The following is a 21,796-nucleotide window of genomic DNA, read 5'->3' on the forward strand; positions in this document are numbered from 1 at the left end:
TCCCTCATGAAACAGGAAGTGGACTCCAAACCTCTGAAGTGAGTGCATTGTTTAGTGATGTGAAGACTTTGAAATACACAGATCAAACCATAATTGTAAAAAATAATGGCTCGTTGCTGGAAGGGGTGGACTGACTGTGTTGTCAACTGAAAATATGATATGTGTTGTGAGGCAAGGAGGTCTAATTATACAAGTTATTTCCTTTTTATAATAGAAGCCCTTACACCTTGAAATGTATTGTTTGTCATGATTAATGCATAAACAGCAATGGCACTAGATAATTAAATGGACTAGCTAAGAGGGAAATGAAAGGGGGCTGGTGGCTCCAGAATTACAGAAGGTGTGTGGGCATTCTGACATCCAGAAAACACTATAGATCTGTCTTTAACTACCTCAGCCTCATGAAGATAATTAAGAAGAAATGTGGGTGTAGAAAACCAGCAAACTTTTCACATGGATTGGTTAGATGACTTCAGGAGTTTGAAATACAGTTGGCAGACACCCGTGTTGGACATGATTGCCCTTTGATGAGGCAGTTATTGACGTTTTAAAGATGCTGTAGTTAAAACGATGTCTTAAATTTATTGGCCAACAGGCCTTTGTCTAGAATTTCACCATTACAATAAATGTCAAAATACACGCTGACGTGGCTAAGCACCCTTTTAAAGGTTGATTTCTTCCATAAAGAGTTGAATAACAAATGACCCCAAAATTAACCATAAGAAGGAATATGTCTTAGAATGTATCCTTTTGTAATTATCACCGGTACAATCTGAATTGGAAGAAATGTGGCATTTTGAAAGAGGTTTGTCTTGTATACATTTTATTAGTCTTCTTTTAAGGAAAGAGGAAGAAAGACCAGGCAGGATGGCCAAGTTGAAAACTATCTCACTGGACAGGAGAGGATTTCATAACTTTGCCACCAAACTGTTGTCTGACCTCTGGAAAGTCAGTTCACTTCTTTGCACCTCAGTTTCTCTATTGGCAACATTGTGATAATAATAATATTTCCCTCTGTTGTAAAAATACTTTGAGATGTAAGTTGAAAGATGACGGACCATATTTCCTCACATACAACATGCTCTTTTTTTCCAGAAACCAGTTGCTGAAAAGTAGTGTGGAAATTATATGTGATAAATATGGTGCAAGCAGATTCTGCTACTTACCTGGCAAAAATAAAAGTAACTTCTGCATACAGTCCCCAAGGAGCAGAACAATGAGTAGGCTAGACTTCCTAGCTGATGTTCCTTAGTTACTTAATAGAAAGAAACATATTTTCTCTTAATTCTGCTTTTCAAAAACAAGGTGTGTTATCTTTTTCCAGGGTTTGTTGTATGTAAGAAAATACGGTATACAAGTTAACCATTTATTTTTATGTCAGTTGTATTGTTTTTTAATGGGCATTGTTATGAAAATGCTCAAGAACATTGAAAGGCTGGTGGGTGGGAATAGAACTGATGACATCTATTAACAGAGAAAAGTTGGATGTAGCAATAGGGATCTGTATATAATCTCTGGGTTTGTGTTGTCCTAACACACTATCACCATACCTATAAAACAATGGGAGCTTTGGAATACCAAAGTCTGCATATAGATGATTACATGGAACTATTTTTTTTCATGCCCCTTAAATAACACTTTTGGTAGACTTTCAAACATGAAAAGACCTTTTGCGATGGGCGATGTCTATTCTGTTTTGTTTACCCTGTTGTTCAAGACTCACTGTCTCGTTACCCAGCTTCTATCTAGCCTCTTCCTGATGAGCTAGTAAAGTCACTGATGTAGAAGGCTTGCATAAACATTTCAAATTTTAGTTGGTTTGTTTCAAAGCGTTCAGCACAGGCCCATTTTTTTTGTTTAAATTTGTGAAGATTTTTTCAATATTATTTTGAATGTTTTTATTGTAAACATGATTAGAACAAAATGTGATCCTACATTTCATTTTGAAAAGTGAATCTTTTAAGTAAGTGCATGATTTCCCAAGGGAAAATATCAGTCTTGTTAAAAAGGCCATTTTTTGACCCCCCAAAAAGGAAAGCTAGGAAATGGTGAAGAATGGGTTTATGAACTAAGCTAAATTCTAGCTCTGTATTCGAAAAGTGATGCCTCATTTTTACTACTGAAAATTATTTGCAGGAAAAATAATAGTAAATCCAAGGTTATAGGAAGAGTGATCTGCACTAAAGGAATGAATCTCACCGCACTTTGTATCCTCGGTGTTTCACTGTTAGGTCCTTGTCTATTCTATCCTCTATTTCTACATAGATTCAGATCCTGGGATCATTAGGATAGTGTTTGAGCAACTTCTAGTAGTGTATTAAGTAATGTGGCTAACATCTATCATATGGTATTTGTTGTTTCCTCATCTCTAGGGTAAGAAACATGTGGAGCATCTGGTCTTGGTAGGGGCTTCTTTTTAAACTGTTTTTATGTTGTGCATTGGCAGGGTAAGAGGTATGAATTCACCCATAAATTTTTCTCTCTTCTCTCTCTTTTTTCATATAAGCTTTTTCTGTTCCTCATCCCTTAGTCATTGTCCAACACATGATGGTCTTCTGCACCCTCAGTTAGACCTGATATTTCTGTGTCAAGAGTGCTTTCAAATGCTTTTTTGTTCTCCAGTCTTTGCCTAGTTTCTGTCATCAATCTCCCACCCATGGACATATTCCAGAATTTTCATTGTGTTTCTTGGCCATCTCTGAACTCTCTCATAGATCACCATTTTCATAACTTACAGAAGTTTTTATTCCCCAGTCTACCCTGTTTGGCACTGAATAACCATAGAGACTTAGTTAGCTGTTGTTAGTCTGAAGTCAAGCAGAAGACAGAGTAGAATTACATGTACTGAATAATCATCTCATAATACACTTTCCCACTTACCTTTTCATTGGCAGTGTTCACAGAGAATGTATTCTAGTGGCTCCTAACTTTTAGGCAGCCCAAAATGACCATAATAAATGAACAGAGGACTAAGCTTGGATTTGTTTAAAGCAAGTCTCTAAAAAGTTTGTTTGACACAGCCAGAATCTGTAAACCTTTATCACAGGGGTTCGGTAAAAAAATGAAACCAATGTGAAGTGCAGAATTTCGGATATCAAGAAAGATGAAGAATGTGGACTTACTTTATTTGCTTTTTTTGGGTCCATACCAACCACCAGCAAAATAAAATTGATAAATCAGCTTAACAGAGACCAAAGGGCAAGACCAGTTAAACATGCTCACACATCTCCTTGGCCATAAAAGCCTATTTCACCAACGCTGTTTCTGTCTGATAACTGCTTGTGGCACTGATTAATGGAATAACTTCCCAGCTTTTCTCTGCTAGTGCTGTAAGCACAGGTGAGTATGTTTGAGGCATTATGCCTCTACCCTCTCAGAAAATGAGAGTCAGCTAGAGTTTAATATATGTTCCCCCAGGAGACTACTGTGGATGCTACAGACACAGAGCTGGGTCTCTTTCTTCTCAGCTTGCTTATGACTTCTAATTCTTCATAGTCTCACTGTTTTAGACTTAACTTCTCAGATTTGTTCTCCAGATTGGCATGTAAATGAAGTCCATATTGTTTCAATGAATGGCTGAGCAAAACAAGACTATACACTCAACTTTAGGGCATTTTTCTGTTGGCCTGCATGTTTGGGTGTAACATGTTAATGCTTAAATGTTATAGTTGATGAATTCCAAAATTACATGGAATACTATCCCAGCTGCTGCAGTCGGCTTTTGGGGCCCCACAAGGTTCTCTGGCATCTTATGAAGGTCCATTGGAATCTTCATGCCAGACCATGGATTAACACAAAGGTCAACATGGATCTGGGATACTTGGGCTGAAAACTTTTGATTTTGGCAACATTTAGAAAACAGGAAGAAGGAATGGGAGATGCATAGAACCTTGTGTATCTGATTGGCAGACCTAGCAGCTTCAGTCACATCTGCAGTTGTCCATATGTAAAATAACTGGTTGATAGCAGCCATTAATACCTTCCAGCACTCCTTCCATTAGAGTTGTGCCCATATAAAAGGGTGGTGCCATGGATGACTTCCCTTCCAACAGAAAAAAAAGATTTAAGGATGGGTAGGAGAAAGGGTGTGGGAGGGGAAAGGACTGCACAGAGTTTCTAGCATGGGTATAAGAATAAGGAATGGGGCTTATGGAGAATAGGAAATACACAGAGTCCCTGCTAGGGTCTGGGAACTCTGGGGAAGGGAGGTTATCACAAAGGGAGCTAGTGGGGGTGGTTGCAAGGATGCAAGAAGCCCCAGGTGTATGCAATGCCTGGACAAGCTGCAAAGTATGTGACTTTTATAGTCAGGCTGTGGAACTCAAATCAGCTCATTCTTAAATTTCCACTTGGACAGGGTAGCTTCATCTCTCTGATGAGTTGTGTTTATATGTGTGTGTACACATACTGTATTTTCTTGCATGTAACACCACCTTTCCCCTAGAAAGCAGCTGCTGGAAATAGGAATGTGCATTATATGGAAAAATATCGTAATAGTAAGTTCTGCAACTTACTGGATGAAACCAAAAGTTTCAAATCTTCAGCAATCAACTGGCAACAAAACAATGAGCAGGCTAGGCTCCCTGGCTGCTGCTACTCAGTTACTTATTACAAAGAAAGATCTTTTTTATCTTCATTCTGCTTTTCAAAATCGAAGTGCTTATCATATTCTAAGGCATGTTGTATATGAGAAAACACAGTATATACGATACAATCCCATACATATGTGTATGCATATTTATATAGGTGTGAGCAGAAGCACACATGAATGTCTTACCCTTATAGTTTATTAGGTAAACTTGTAACACTGTCCAACTATGAGCTAGAAGAATTATGAAAATGGCCACAATCAACACTTCAGAATGTATCTACCATTTACTAAAGCAAGCTGTGGATTGTAAATTGAAATAGTATTTACACAAGCCACTGCCACTACAAAGCTTGTTTCACTCCATTAATTCTTCATACATGCTATTGCAACGTGGCATGACAGAGGCTAAATGGATGTGTGATACAACCCAAGCATAACACAGGTAGACTAGCTAAAGTAAAAGAAAATCATTTCAAAATGTGACTTTCAATATATTACAGAACAGAACTTTTATATATCACAAAACATTCTCACACCTCTGTGTTTGCTTCCAGACACTGGTATTGCTACAGACAAACTTTGAACTGGAGGAGCACTGGCATGTAATGAGCACATCCAGTATTACTGCAAGATTTTTAAGAGGATTTTTAGTGACTGAAGCACTAGGTTATGATCAATGAACTGCAAATATTTCATAAAGGACTGCAACCACAATGGTCTTGATTTAGCAGCTCACATGTGAGGGGTCCCATTTAGAAATAAAACACTGTGAGCAAACATTACACAATTGGGCCCAATAAGAGGTGAACAGAAACCTCACAAGTAGGAGGTGAAGGCTTTTTGGCAGCTAAGCTAGCCAGACCTCTGATGATTTATCAGTCTCCAATGCAATTCAATATCAAATAACTTGATGAGATAAGTTGTCTGCATTTTTATGAGTCAAAGCTTTTTGTGGGTTGTCAATAAATATCAATGGTTATCCAAAAAGCAGTGGGCTAAGTTTGGCTCCAGCTGCACTACTTACACCATGTCTATCTTTTTACCAATGAATATAATTGTTTTCATGCAAGGCTCTCTGTTTTTTTCAATTTTTGTTGATCATAGATTTGAAATTCAACCCTTTTAAATCAATGTTTTCTTCTAAGTTAATACAATCATTAATACTTCATATTAGGGTTTTATTATTGTGCAAATTAGGGATACTTACAAAAGGAATTCCAAAATTGGATAGGAACCTTCATTCCTTCCTTCCAATAAACTTCCTAAAAGACAAGAACTGGTGCGATTCTCTGACTCTTAACAGGGCTCCACTTAAAAGCCCTACAGTCATACCCTGTTCACTTTCCCTGTCACCCTTCACTCTGTGTGACACAGGACACTTGGCAAGAAGGACCTATGATCTGACCCAGTAAATGGCAATTCTTGTGTTCTTAAGAGACTTTTTGAAAACAACCCTTTACAATCTACTAATTCTTATTAGATTTATTTTACATTGGTACAACTATTCATAAAATGCTTATGTATCAGAGCTTTTAAACAGTAATAACCAAGAGGCAATAGTAAAAATGTTATAATTTACATATGAAGAAGTTTTCTTCAGTGCAATTCCTATCTAAAAATGCCATTTTTTCTTAATATGGCCTGACAACCTAAGCAATGCATTCTATTGCAATGAGTTTTGCATCAAAATTGGTTTTCTGTGTTTCAAATCTGAGCAAAAAATGTGAGCTACTTAAAATTCAATATCTTTTTTGATCTTAATTCCCATCACAGAAGAGCTCTTTAGGCCTCACCAATGTGCTCTAGGTACAGTATCATAGTATATTATTCATATTTTGAGATCTAACCCAAATTAATAAATCAAAGGGGAAAAAACTATACATGCCTAGAAGGGTAAATGATCAAGCCTAGAAAATATAGCAAAGAACATAAAGAAAATATAAATGGTTTGCAGACTATGTAACAAAATGTAATGGTTAACATAAAAGGCTCAGTTCTGCCCTGATTTCCACTTCAGGCAGTCATAGTGACTTCAGTGATGTTTACATTCCTGTAACTAAGGGCATAATAAGGTCTCTGTATAATATACAGTGGGATAAGACATAGCAAAGAGAGAGGAAAAATTAATAAATTCACAAAAGAAAAGCAGAGGTACATAAATCCAAAATTCCTTGAAAACATTGCATTGCATAGAACCAGTTTAAAAAGAAACACTGCCCAGGAAAAAATGGTAGAAAATGTTATTTACAAATTTACACTTTATAGGCACCAGTCCCTGTATATACAAGAAAGAGACCCAATCAAGTATTCCCTCAGGCCAATGGATGGATTTCTGTTCATTTCAGTGGGCTTCAGATAACATCCACAAATCTGAATAAAAGGGGTTGGACTGAAATATGCTGCAAGGCTGAGAAAGAGAATTCTCCCATCCACCAGGTAGTCTAGGACCATGACAGCAATGTACCCAGCCTCCTTCCAGCTTCTACTGTGGATGTGGTAATGGGGATGAGTTTAAGGAAGATACAGTAGACATACCTTGATGCTGAAGGAAAAAGGAAATGGCAAAGGCAGAGCCCTCACTAATGCTAGCTGCTGCAGTCGGCTTTTGGATTCCCACAAGGCATCTCATGAAGGTCCATTGGATTAACATAAAGGTCACCATGGATCTGGGATGTGTAGAGGGATACCAAAATCTCTACAAAGTAGCTTTACACACCCATAACATCCTTTCGGAAATGTCAAATGCTTCTTAGTCACAGATGGGGGAACGGATTCACATTATCAATGGGAAATACAGTTGGAAGACTTACAGATAGGTAACTACTGACCTCAAATGTACAAAGTTTTAAAGTTTATTTACAAAATGGTGTGATCATCTTATTAATGGTACAGTCTTAATTCCCAGTATTCAATAAAAAGAAAGACAGCAAACAAATCAAGTATGTTACTAGGGCACATCTTGGCTCTATGCACAGCTAATTCAGTGCAAGTCTTACTGACCACAAGTCATAGGCATTGAATGAAGAGAATGCAGTGTGGTCTGCAGAAATGCATTTAATTTTTACCTGTGCACAGACCTTTGTATTTTACAACTAAAAGAAAAAAATCTGCCATAGTCCTTCAAACCGTTCATTCCTGAACATTTTAATTTATTGGTATTGCATTGTTTTTAACTCTCACAAGTAACCCTCAGATAAGAAAGTTACATAAGGTATTTGAAAAACAACTGGTTAAAACTTGAGAGGTTCTTGTGCATTAAAGAGGTCTGATTCAAAGCCTGCTGAAGTCATTGGAAAGATCAAGACTAATTTCTGTGCTTGGTTTAAGACGCCTAAGTGTAGAGGAGATAGTGGGTAGGGGCATGAAGAATAATATCTGACAGTTAAACACTCTTTTCGTTCCCAAGAATCTCAACATGCTATATAAACATTTACATGACAGGAATTCCCTCACTCACTTCTGGGCCTGGAATGTGGCAGCTGTTTAAAAGTGCTCAGCAGCAGTATTAAACTACTGGCATGCAACTCTGCAAAAACAAAGGCACAGGGCCAAATTCTGCCCTCATGCATGCATGTACATGTTTCCTTCAGAGACAAATTCTCCCCCACTGCTGTCCCTCTTAACATTGGTGGGAATTTATTGAACTTGGAGGATAGAGGACCTGGCTGGGATCCATTGTTTGTTGTTTAAATACAAATAATGTTAGACTGTGAAAGTTCTCAGATGTCTGTTTTAGAGGCTTCCCCAAAGTTTTGGAGGTTTGCTGATTTTTAAGAGCTACCAAAGAACTAAGTCTATGCATTAATTAATAGCTGGTAAGTATCTGGCAAGAAGCACACATGCTGCAGGGCCTGACTATATTATCAGTTACATTTATTATAGAATCTGATCCTTTTAAAAATTAAAACTAATTCATTGTTATGTGTCTAACTGAAACACACTGAACACCGAACACTTACAGGAGATGAGACAATACCAAACCTTTCACCCTCCAGTGCAGTAGTTGTTTTCTGATCTTCCTTAATCATAGACCTCCAATGGCAGGACTCATCACAGAAGTACGTGTCTGTCTATCCACCTAAACTAGCTGTAAATGGATCATGTTTCCCCGGCTCTGAGGAATCGCATACAACCTGTTTGGGGAGAGAAGGATTTTCTTTTTCTTTACTATATCTGCAACTGTTTTTGATTTTTCTGTTTGTTATTTTCTCCATTCTTCCCCATCACCTCCAACAGAGATTCATTCAGAACCTCTCTTTGATAGCTACAACAGTCAAGAAGCGAGCTGTAGAGTTGCTCAGGTACTGTACATTTGTCGCTGGATACTCTGCTGAACTCCCAGATACTTTTGCTGTTGCTTATACACTAAAGTTTGTAATGCCTCCAAGAGAGCATGAGGGCAATCTGGTGACACCAATGGAACTAATTTCCATCTTCTGCATGCATTGTGAGCACAGAAGCAATCTAAGCATCTTCTAATGTGGCTTCTGGGTGAGTTTTGCTCTCTGTCCTCCTTTACGTGTCTATGCGCTGCCATGACATCATGTACAATGCTGCTATATTCAGTTGTGGCCTCAGTTCTTGCCTCCTGAATCATGCCTTCCTTAACTTGAATTACTGCTGTGCCATCTCTGATCATTGCCTTCTCATGTCAATCTGTGTATGGAGCAAATATGGCACTTCATAACCACAATAACTTCAAAATTACTGTGTGACTCAGCACAGACAGTGTACTTATGTCAGATACCCTGCCAGTCTTTTCTGCTTATTTTTAAAAGAGGCTGAGAAATTATTATATACAACCTGGTGCAGATCCTGAGCCAGGCTCTGGCTTCTTTGAACCCCGTCCTAACAAGGTAGCTAATGATTTCTCCTCTGTGGGGAATCGCTGGCTATCATAAAACTAGCATGTTCAATTTAATGTCACCTTTTCCCAGCCTGCCTACTCTCAGAAGTACACTGGAAGTGCAATCAGAATGCAATCTCTGTGTTGCATAATGGACCATGGTGATACCCTACAGCTGGGACAAATTAAACCAGCTGAAAAATTTTGTAAACCTGCCTCAGTTATCAAATAAGCTCTGCAGAAGCCCTAGGAATAAGGAGAGCATAACGATGGACTGCAGCCTTCTTTCCCCTACCCTTTGAGCCCTGTGCTGAACATAGCTCATCTGTGCTCTCCACTGGTGTTTGAAATTTGAACTGCGTTGGTTAGGTATAATTGACCAGATAAGCCACGTGGTATTTTTTTTCCTCTTCCCTGCTTAGATGAGCACGAGCTCATTTGGCATGTGTACACACCTGTGCAAAACTACCATTCATCTCTTCTGAAAAGTGGCACGTGTGTCTTGGAAACTCACATTCTATGAACATTTATGCCAATAAAATGCAATCACATGAATAGTGGCAGAAAGCAGACATAAAAAGGGTAATGGTATTAATGAGGGTGCATAGCTCTAATAAATTTGCCATAATCGTGTTTTTCTCATGTAAAAAAAAAAACTAATGAAAAGGATGATACATATTTGCTTAGAGAGGTGTTTTAAATATTATTTAACATTGGAAACATACCTTGCATCAAAAGATGTCAGTGTATTGTAGAAATGTCCAGTCTGCTATCATAACAGAATATTGCTTATGTCTTTAGCAAACACTTAACCATTACTTGCAGTTTTTGCTAAAATAGAAGCTAAAACTTTCTTTTTCCTTGGGCTTCTACGGTACAAAACAATTATGGATTTTTTAAAATATACAATATAAACCATTGGGACTAGCAGAGCTAGTTTAATTGCTTTGTCTTATGCACATAATGTAGCATTATCAAATGAGCTAGATAAAAAGTTCAAATACTCTTGCGTTAGCCTTTTCACTGTTTTGTTGTTACTGATAATTACTTATTTGCTAGAAGCTAGCTGAAGCACCTCTGCTTTTGAGTAGACTTTGCATAGGAGAAATTCAGGTTTATGATGAAGCCTGGCACGAGGCCGTATGCACCAATGAAGCATCATGTTCAGGATGTCTGGAACACTGTTGAAGACCAGACGTACAGGAAGTCTTCACAGATTGACAGTAAAATAGGCTCATTGTGTGGCTGTAACTTCCAAGTTTACATGAATCCAACGGTGTTAATATGATCAACTCTTGGGGAAGGGCTGTGTCCATAAGTGAGAATCAGCCACAAACTAACTGGCTCCAGGGTTGGGGATATGTTTCTTCTTGGCCCAAAGTTGAGGGGTTGATTTTGACTCTTAAAAACCTACCACATTCATTTTACCTTCGTAAAACCTAATTACTTTGTATGACTGAAATGAATTTGGTCTCAGCCCGAGAAGGAACCGTCAGTTCACACTGATGTGAAGGTGAGGCAGGTGCTGTCTGTGCTGTGCTTTGTAGTCATGCAACAGTCAAGATGCAGTTATTCTATTACAAATGTGTTATGTCTGCAAACTCAAATTGTGTTTATAATTCACTGCAATTTTTAGCACCACTTGAGTTGGCAAAGTGGATTCCAAACCAAATTTTCATTCCTTAAATGTGAAAAAAATTAGCAAAGCTCGGTAACTAGGAGACACAAATAACTGTAATTAAACATAAAGTACTTGTAATGAAATTAGATATGACCTCACCCAATTAAAATTATTAATAGAAATGCATACTCGGATGTCAAAATCCAAGTACATTGACATCACTCTCATTTGTATAATCAGGATTAGTTTATATTTCCTGACAACAAGGAGAGATGGGAATCCAAATGGTTGCTCCTCGATCTTTTTTTCCTTTGAAAAACACTTTGAGATGATTCTATATTAATAAAGTTGACTGTGTAAAGGTAACAAGAAAAGTTTATTTGAGGAAAAAGACTCAGTAATATTGGATGTTAGTTGATATGGACTCTTAAATGATCATTCCTTTTCAATAGTGGAATTTTATTGCTTCTCTTGTAAAGGGGAATGTAAAGACTCCTCCAAACTACTGTAACATATCATTACATTTTTTCAGTGCTTGGTCCTGACACATCAATCATTTTAATGCATAACCCAGCAGAAACAGAAGCCAGAAGTGCATGCTTCTGCTTTTCTTTTTTACTAATTACTACATCATTAGTGCCTATGGGATAATTTAAATTTAATTCGGGAAGCAAGCACTGATCCTTTCCCCCTGCAAACAATCTACTGTTGCTGTAGGGATAAGTCAACATTACACTGATTGACAACCCTTATTTGTACTCTCTTTCCTTTGTTGGATTAAAAAAAAGAGAGAGTGAGCAGTTTGTTTCATGTGCATGAGAAACTATTTTAATTATCGGGGATAAAGGATTTGGAGTTTCAAGATAAACTTTTTATCGGTTGATTTGCCCTGCTAATGACTCCAAGAGGCATGGAGATCAAGAGACAGCAAATTTTCTGATTCAAATTAAAGTTTATCTGAAATGGAAAGAGTTTCCCATTCCCTTTCCAGACAGACTGCTTTTCTTTGTATCACACTGCTTGTAAAACCTCACTAGGGACAATACACACACCTGACAGTGTTAGTGTATGAGACATCATTTTTCAGCTGCTACTGAGGTGAGAAATGCAATAAGAGCAATCTTTATGGGTTCAAGTGGGAGCCGATGGAAAATATTAGGATGCTTGAGCCTTACAATAGGGATTTAATATGTTGTATTCCTTAAAATGGACACAACATCTGTGTATTCCTTAGAGGTCACAGAACATCTTTGGAAAAGGATTAGGTAGGTTTGCCCATGAGACTGTATTTGCATCCTTTTGGGCTCGCTCATGGGAAAAATGTCCATTGAAGTCAACATCTACAAGGCCTGGAAAATGAGGAGCTAAGATTGCATGGGTAAACGTTAAAATCAAGAGCCTGGTAGAACCTTATTTATAAAGACTACATTTTCACTGTCCCCACTAACCAAAAGTCTGCTAGTAACGATTCTTAAGAATCAATTATGTCACATAGGTATTGTCAGAGTAAGGTGGCTCTCTGACCCTGCCCTCTTCCCCCAGGCATGTCCTTATCTTTGGGCAGCTGAGAAGTCCTGAATGCTGTAAGAATCCTCATCTGTCCAGTTAAAGTATAGAGTGCCTTGCAAGAAAGTGCACTATGGGCAAGAATCTGGCCCATAGCATATATGGAGTTGTAACATAGTTCCTTACCAGAATTAAAAACAGGTCTTACTTACCTATGCAGAGGCAAAGCACGTGATGAGAACTCTTGTGTGCTATCTAACCAAACCCCACAAATGAGAACATTCATTAACAGTTTGTTTATTTAACAAGGTTTAACCTGCTTAGTGGTAATGAAGTCACCTTTTCCACAATTATTTTATAGTATCCATCCTACCCTCTTCTCCCAAAAGACAGTTAACAGATGATCCAGCATCCATGAACTAGGATATTTTTGTACTGTTTGTGTGGATGTGTATTTCACTAAGGGGAGGGGTCTCCCTCTAGAAATAAAATAGATGTATTACATTTTTTTAAATAGTATCTCATCCTACTGCCATTAAACTTGAATAGTAGTTCATTGAGATATTTGTAGATGTGTTGGTCTGATTGTGCAACATAAAAACATGTCATCCTGTTCACCCCATTATTAAAAAAACAACCCTGTGAACTGGATGGTTCCACAGAAGTGTTATCAAATTTGAAAAATACAGAGATGTTTTAACTTACCACTAATTTCGATAAGGACTGGTTTCATGGTTACTTGTGAAATCCCCTTGTCTCTAAATTCCACTCTTGGCTGACCAGTGCTGTAGCAACAAAGTTTAGCATCCAGGGCAAAGCCTGCAGCAGTAGCCTGCCCTCACCCTGCACGTAGATCTGGGGGGCAGATGCCCCCCAGCTATGTTTGCCCAGGAGTGCATACAGCAGCATACAGCCGCCCTTCCCCTTCCCTCTCTCTCCCCCCCAGTGAGCCACTCATGGCTGGGCAGCATCTGTTGGCAACCCATAACTGCCTGATGGCAGAAGCTTAAGGCTGTGGGGTGGGACAAGTTGCAACCGAGGATAGTATTTGGCCTGCAAAATTGTTATTACTGGTGCTCAGACTGAAGGAACTGAGCATGTTCGTAGATCCTAGACTGAGGTTGCAGGGATCACAGTTGCAAACTCATCTTTTTGCTTGTAAGATCACTCAGTTTGATCTAGGAATCCATTACTGAGACACAATACATGCAGAGCTCTTTCCAGAAGGCAGACACACTGTAGCAGGAACATATGTAACAGCTCTTCCCTCTCACTTGGAAGGGTGCAGTGAGATTAATACTGGTAGAATTTAGGGGAATCTTGGAAGTGCTACCAGGAATATCAGCTACACTAATCTCTTTTCAGCAACATTGGTTCCCTTAACATATTTTAAACGTTGTTTTATGCAGAAGGCCTTCCATACCCTCACATTTCTAAACCTTGAAATATTCACTGCTTTTGGCATCAGATGAATGTAGGTGTTTCTTAGCAAAGGCAACAATGAAGACATCAATGACATATCTACACTTCTTAAAGAAAAAGCCCACTGCACAGGCTAGAGACCTGAATTTGCTCCCACTGAAATCAATGGATCTTTTGCTACTGATTGCAATGAGATCAGGTTCAGGCCAGAGTTGGCTGGTCCTATCCTGTGAAACCTGCAGCCAAGGGGCCCCCTGCATCCAGCCGCTCACCATCCCTTCCCCCCTCTCTTCCCAGCTGCTGTCGTCACTGGGTTCTTCACGGCAGGGGCCCCCAAAACTATTTCTTGCAGGGGGCCTCAAAAAATTGTGGCCTGGTTCAGGCCTTAAAGTTTTTAAATGTACCTGCTACAACTGATTCATGAGATGGATGGTATTTTATTAGATCCGTGAGAGACAGAAAAAACAAAGCCCACCTTTTATTTTTAGGGGCTACTTGTAAAAGGCCATGCATGTGGGACCTCGGGTAAAAAATCCCCCAAACTGGCTCTGAAGGGTTGGTTTGGGGGGTAGATTTTGGAGGGGGGGGGGAGTTGTTTGTTTTCTTTCCCTTTGGGGGAAACAGGAGTAACTAAAGTGAGAGCATCATAACCATGTGTACGGCACTGAAACTAAAACCCTGTTAATAAAAGATGCATCATTCTAAATGCATGGGATTTTGATTCTTGTAATCCATGCAGCAGCGTGTCTATTAGAGGCAGGCGAGGGATCAGGTGACATGCACGTCAGGAGCGTGGAGCAGGCAGTCGTGTGGATTCCCACCCACACCCTCCATTCACGGCGCGGCGGGGCCGGGCGGGCTCCGCTCACCCCGCCGAGGGGCGCGCAGCCTCCCCGGCTCTGCCGAGATCAAATGGAGCTACTCAATCAGGGGATGCCATCATCCCCCTCCGTCCGGCAATTTCCACTATCAATAATTTAATCTACTCGCTGCAGAGCCAGGAGGGGAAAACCAGCAAGCGAGATTTGGGGGGGAAAACCCCAACCCCAGCCCCCCATACCCCTCCGAGCCAGTTATGGGGGCACTTTTCATTCGAAGTCCCGAACCCCAACCAGTTGGGGGGGGGGTGCATCCCGCAGCGCCTTTATCTTTTATTTTAGCAAGTGGCTCCTAAAAATAAAAAGGGGTTTTGCTTTTCTGCCTCGATGTCGTAGAGAGAAAAAGTCTCGCCGACTACCTAGCTTGTGTGAAAGTGCCGGGGGGGGGCGGGGGAACGTGATCCGCGGGCAGTCATGAATAAACAATGCTCCTGATTATCTTGATTGCATTCTTAATAGGCAAACTCCGGAGAGGTCAGGGCGGGAGCTCTATTTAAGCGGCGCTGGCTCGGTTGAGACGCGGGTGGGGGAAGCGATGGGCTCCAGCGGAGCGATGGTGTGCCTCCGTCCCCTCAGGAAGGGGCGAGGAGGCGGCGGGGGGGCTGCCGCGGGAGGAAGAGGAGGGGAAAAGGCGGCGCGGTTGCTCCCCCCTGGCGGCGTGTGTCTCTGCCCGGCCGGAGCAATAGGAGCCCGGGCGGGGAGATCTAAATAATTGCTGAGCCCGGAGCAGGCGAGGCTCGTGCGAGAGGCTCCTGCGCCCGCCGGGGGAGGAGGAGAGGGAAGAGGAGGAGAGGGGAGGGAAGGGGGCTCTTGGCCGCTGCGCCCGCCCCCCCCTCATCAAGCTTTGATGAGACACTTGAGCCGCCTCCCGTGTTGCTGGGGCTGCAGGCGGCGGCTGGTGGGACCGGGCGGCGGGGAGAGAGGATGTGACTGCCCGGAGGGGACCCGGCCAGGCTTTGTGCGCACCGCAAGGTACGAGGGGTCCCGCCGGGCCGGGGCGCGGGGCGCGGGGCCCTCCGGCGGCAGGTGCCGCTGCCCCGCCCGCATCGCCTGGGCTCAGCCTGCTCGGGCAAGCACCGAGGCCGAGCCCCCCCAGCGCGCTCCTTGTCTTTCAGGTAGACCCCCCGTTTGTGGAGCCCCCCCGTGCCTGTGCTGGGCTGAGTTCTCCCAATCTCTCCTCCCGCGTCAAAACTCCGTGTTTTGGTGGGCGCTTTATTTCCTTGTGACCCTCCGGTGTCATTGGACTCCCGGTCTTTAAGTTTCCCTGGCTAGGCGCTCTCCGGGCCGCTGGGATTTGGCAGCGGGCAGCGCCGCCCTGCCTGGAGCCGGGGGGTGTTTGGGATGCTGGCGTGCGATGGAAAGAAACTCCTTGACCGCAGCTGGGAATAACGCACCCGCCCTCGCAGCAGAGGCACAAGTGAATGGGCAGATGCACTTGTTGAAACGTAGCCCTTGGCTGGGATGTGAAACGTGCTGATTCCCAGCACTGGTGTGCCCGTGCCGTCCCGGCTTTGTCCTTCCCGGCTGCTGCGTGTGGGCTGAAGGCAGGCTAGGACTTCCCTTCCCGCTAGCTCGGCTGCCTGTCTTCTCTGGGCGTTCAGTGGAGAGCGCTCTGCCCAAAGGAAAAGTTTCTGGATGTGAGTGGAGGTCAATTGCCTCTGTGGGCTCCTGCTTGAAAACTGAGAAGTGAGGAGATGGGAATGCTCCCCCCCGCCCTTACTTTAAATTCATACCTCTCATTGAAAACTTTCATCTTCCATCTGAAAAGGAATTGACATTAGATGGTGAACGTGCCTACATGGCCAAAAGCTGAATGAATGATTTAGAAGCCTTTTACTACCCATCTGCTTTTCTTTTAATTTTACTTCTATAAGCATAGAACAATGGGCAACAATTGTATGTTCCTTCTTTGTCCCACCTCCTCCTCCTTCCAGAGATGCTATTAGTGTCTTGACTTTGAACATTAAAGTTTTAAAAAAATGTACATTTTTACTTCCAGTTTATTGGTTGCTGTTTTGAGGTTTTTACAGTCGTGAGATCAATGGTCATTACTTATTTATGCTTCTAGTAACGGAGTTTTAATGTATGCAAGAAATCTATCCTAGTTGCATATTCTCTTCAGCAAGTATTTATGTATCTTTAATTCATGGGTTGACAAAAATACATATTAATGAAACTCTCTGTAGCGTATCTGTACAAGCAAGGGACCAGACTGAGCCCCTTGCTGCACAGGTGAGCAGTTTCATCCCACTGTCTTGAGTAAATATTCATCAGCATAGATGAGGAGTTTGTAGTCTGGCCCTGTTTGCATACTATCACATACTCCAAATATAAAGTAATATTATTGATTTGGCACCAGATTATGAACTGACCTTATTTTGACTAGTTCCTTTTAATTCTTGAATAGGATAGACATAAGCTCACTGAAATCCAATGAGTCTACTATGGAATAAAATGTTAGTTTATGTGAGAAGAGCATCAGAACTGGCCCTCTTAGTATTTTCATTATTACAGGACCCAAACATAGCTTAGCCTGAATGGATGTGCAAGGCTTTGTTGGGGTGGGGCACAGTAGAAGACTTTTAATGCCCCTATTCTGTTATACCACACCCTGGTTTGATATGCAAGAGGGGATACCAGTATACTAGGACACATGTAGAGAGAGCAGTTTTTAACTGTGCACATTGCTCTGGTGCAGGGTACCTCCCCCTTGAGATGTAGGGGGAAACAAGGCGGACTGTGACGTTCTTCTGATCTGTTACTAGAGCCCCAGAGTTGTGTGCTGTCCCTTAGGGCTTGGGGCAACACTACAACTTGGCTTAAGAAACAAACTACCATGAAAACAGCTGGTCACTCTTGCAGTTATTTTCTTAATGAAAACAGATATAAGAAGGCCTTTCTACAGTGTTCCCTAACACAAATCAATTCTCTGCTGTACTACTACCACTTAATGTTCCACTTCACTGAACCACAGCTGGGAAAAACCCATTTATAAATATTGTGCCTTCTGTTCAAACCACCAGCATTCCACTTCCTAGCTTTGCAGACGAGATCCCATCATTATAAAGTTAGAACTAAAAGCAGCCTGCAGCTTAACTCATTGTTGTATGAATTACAGCACTTTCTCACTATATAAATAATAGAATAACGAAGCAGCCAAGAAGTTGCACTGTTGGCTTAGTCCCTTGCACTTGAAAGACTTGCATCTCTTGAAAAGAAAACTGAAGTTAAGGTTTCTATACGGCGACTCTTCTTCTGTTCTTAAGTGAAGATCAGTGGGATTTTTATAGTGGGTACAGTTAAAGGCTTATGCACGCTTGTTGTCCCATTGGGTTAGTATAGTTTAAGCATACCAGTTCCTTTAGCCAGTTAAATGTAAGGAAGTTATGTGGCTAGCCACCTCCGGCTGCCTTTAATTCTCTGGCTCAAATAACCAGGTACCCATTTACAGCTGAATTGACTAGGGGGCTGGCCTTTGGCAGGAGTCCAGAGCAGGCTCAAACATATGTCTTTGGAGCCATAGTAAGGCACCTTAATTGCTCTGCTATTTTGTGCCTATAGTGAGAATGCATGGGGCTTTTAAAAATAAAATCTTTACATTTAAGAATTGGCTCTTTACATAAACACATAAGGCAGAAATGTAGTTTTTAATCATGTACCATTTGCCTATATCGAAAGTAGCACTTGAGGCACAGTGGAATAGTGGAGGTTCCAGTGTAAGCGGATATATCCCTTTTAATAAGGTAATTACTAACTTGTTTTGACTTGTTTTCAAATTATTGTTGTGAGTACTCCTTCCCCTAATTGCAAAATTGCTGCTTAATTGAAAGACTTTCAATCATTTCCTAGAGCAGTTCATAGGCTGACAAGCCCTGTGATGTCCAACAGTGAATGGCAGCTTGAGGAGAAGTGTTTTTTAAGCTCTAAAGTTGAGCTTTACATATATTTACTCAACCTCTTGCTGAAATGACAGATAATAGGGCAATAACTTAACATCTCTGATTCCAAAAAGGGAATCTGATTTTGTGTGCAATATCCCACTTATTTATTAAAATAAGGAGGGCAAATAAAAGCAGTACAGATGTGCTTTTAAATGAGCTGCCTGGTGTGCAGCTGGTTCTAGGACTGGCAGCTGGTCCCCACTGTAACCACTGCCTGTCACGCTAACATATCTTGTATCATAGTTTTCCTTGCACTCCCTCACCTGTCCACATCCATCTGTTATATCTTGTTTTATGCTTAGATTGTATTTTCTTTGGGGCAAGGACAGTTCTTATTCTGTGTCTGCTTGTACAAAGGCTACAACATTAGGAGTTCTAGTCATGGACCATTATTCCAGGCACTGTCAAAACATAAATAATGGACATTTAATAAATGTATTCAGTAGCTCTCATATTGCTTACATCGGCGTAATAGATGATGTGAAATTAAAACCTTATGGCAAATGGAGGCAAAGGGGGAAAAAAGTTCCGGGGCTAGAAACGGTTTAATAAGACAGATGTCATATTAAAATGCCATGCAAGCCATGTGCGTATGAGTAACTTTACTCACATGAGTAAAGTCCTATGAGCAGCAATGTAAATATCCATATGCCAAAATCCATGTCTAAATGTGTTTGTAAGACCCTAGTCTTAAATGTTTGATTTTTCTCCAGAATAATGGAGTCAATCATCAGCTGCTGTTAAGTCAGCCTTGCTGCATTTACTTCAGTTGGGCTATATTTACACTTAATGAATGTCTCACTCTTAGGATCTAAAATATAAAAGATACCAGGTGTTTGGCAATCATAGCATATAAACCAAAGTTCAATTGGCTGGGCAAAAAAAAAAGGTTCATTTCAATAAATATTTTTTCTTTTATAAATCACTCAAGTCTGTCAAGTGAAATAGGAGGGGTTTGGAAACATTCTGTCTTGTATCACAAATTTTAAAACGCAAAGAATTTGCCAAAATGACACTGACTAGATGTGTTTGAAGTCCCTTATGTGACACTGATACTACCAGTAGCAGGGCATCCCAGCATAATCTAGGCATCGCTAATTGATACAGCTGTCTGAAGCAGAGTTCCACTGGACAGCTAGGAAAAGCAAAGGGAACTTCTCTTAACAGACTTCTGTGCTTCACCAGTGACAGCTGTCATAATGCAGCAGCAGTTGTGTATTTGCCTCATTAAAAGTGTTGCATCTTTTGGGGAACCAGTTCTCTTTTAAACTAGTTAATTAAGACTTTGGCAGCCATAAGAAATGAATGCCATGCTTTCAATTCTGTACATTTGTTTCTATGTTGGGCCCTCTGACCTGCTTGAAACTTAACAGCTCTTTATTACAGTTACAATTAATTATAAATCATTGGAAAATATTAGCTTTAAAATTTGAGATTAGAGTAATTGGAAAAATACTCATGAAGGAATACTCATTGCAAAAGTTGAGATATTCAAATCAACAGCTGCTTATCTCAAATTATGAGCTGCTACTGCCACCTAGAGACGCATGCTACACATTTACAAGCTATGGCTAGCTCTTGCACGTGCAAACATTGCAGGTAAAAATAGTGAGGTGATCTAAGTCTTAGCTGCTCTTAATTGGGTTTAGTGGTACATGTGTTCCATGTTCTTATTTTCAAAATTCTCAGAGACTATGGTCATGCTTAGGACTCTTCTGATAAAGTAAATAACTATCTTTACCCACTCCTTTATGTTGATTAATTAGATAAACACGATAGATTGCTTTCAGTAAATCAGGTATTTGCTTAACTTCAGGTTATCACTAGGGAAATATTTGCAAGTCAAATAGGTCTAGTTTTGTTACAGGTGGCACTGAGAGTTGATCATGTGTAAGCTGCACCAAGTACATGGAATGAAAAATACCTTCAAGGATCTGATTTTTGTTTAAATGAAAATCCATTAGAAAGGAAATTGCTTTCATGGGACTTCTTTCAGAATTGTTTTTGATGTTCTGCCTCTGTGTGCAATCTTTTCTCCATTAAGTCAGTCGCACAACTTCCACTGATTATAATAGGCCCAGGATTTTGCCCTCTCTCTCTCTCTCTCTCTCTCTCTCTAAATTCACGACTGATCATTGATGAGTGCTGCTGCTGGTTGGTTAGATTGCCTCCTCTTCATTCTGTGTCCAAATCCCCCTTAACTTTTTCATGTTTCCTTCTGGCTGATGGAAATGATCAACTATGGTAGTTGTTTTCCACTTACAAGTGTGACAAATGCTATTCCTTATTCTAACCATCAGGAATTGCTCATAGTGGAGGTATCACAGAGGATGCCCATGGAGGAGTAGCTTTTTTTATTTTATTTTTTTTTTGCACCCTCTGGCTTTTTTCTAGAACTCTCGTACAATTATTTCTCCCTCAGTTCATTATGAAGCCTGCTTTGGAGACTTTTGGCTAGACTTCTGATGGGCAGTGGGCAGTCGCTGAAATAAGGGTTTTCAATGTTACCTAAGGGAGTTTGATATACAAACCCACTGGAAGTCAATGCAAGTTAATAACTGTTACACAACTATGAAAATTCCCCAGTGATTGGTCTGTAGATCCTATGTGTACATTGCATTGTGCATCTCTGATGGTCTTAATTATTTCTTGCAACCTTTAGCATTCACAAATACAACACACAAAATATATGATGATGGACAATGATCTTCTGATGTCTACTCTCTATGACTTCCAGCATAAACTTCTGGAGTTTTTGTAATATAAAAGAGACATTTACAATGCAAGCTAGGAGTAAAATTGAAAAAAAGATTTACTTTCTCCTGAAAGTGTATTTCTCTTTCTCTGCTGAAAAAGGTTTACTCTCTGCTGTGATTCTCAAAAATCTGGGATTTTAATGTGGGTCTTGTATAACTCTAATTGAAATACATAAAGATATCTGGAAGCAGAAACTGGCCTATTCTGATATGGTTAGAGTAGACAGATGGCCTC

General features: G+C 40.6%; 1 protein-coding gene across 1 annotated transcript in view; it reads left to right on the plus strand.

The window, feature by feature from the left end:
* Nucleotides 1-15,696: 15,696 nt before the first annotated feature.
* BDNF (brain derived neurotrophic factor) overlaps nt 15,697-21,796 on the plus strand; it is a 28,017-nt gene continuing 21,917 nt past the window's right edge. Inside the window, exon 1 of the mRNA XM_019552325.1 lies at nt 15,697-15,836. The gene's annotated coding sequence lies outside the window, so the exon portion shown is untranslated. The remainder of the gene's footprint in view (nt 15,837-21,796) is intronic.

The sequence above is a fragment of the Crocodylus porosus genome, unplaced genomic scaffold (genome assembly GCF_001723895.1).
Source record: "Crocodylus porosus isolate Cpor-Errol unplaced genomic scaffold, CroPor_comp1, whole genome shotgun sequence".
Classification (NCBI taxonomy): domain Eukaryota; kingdom Metazoa; phylum Chordata; order Crocodylia; family Crocodylidae; genus Crocodylus; species Crocodylus porosus.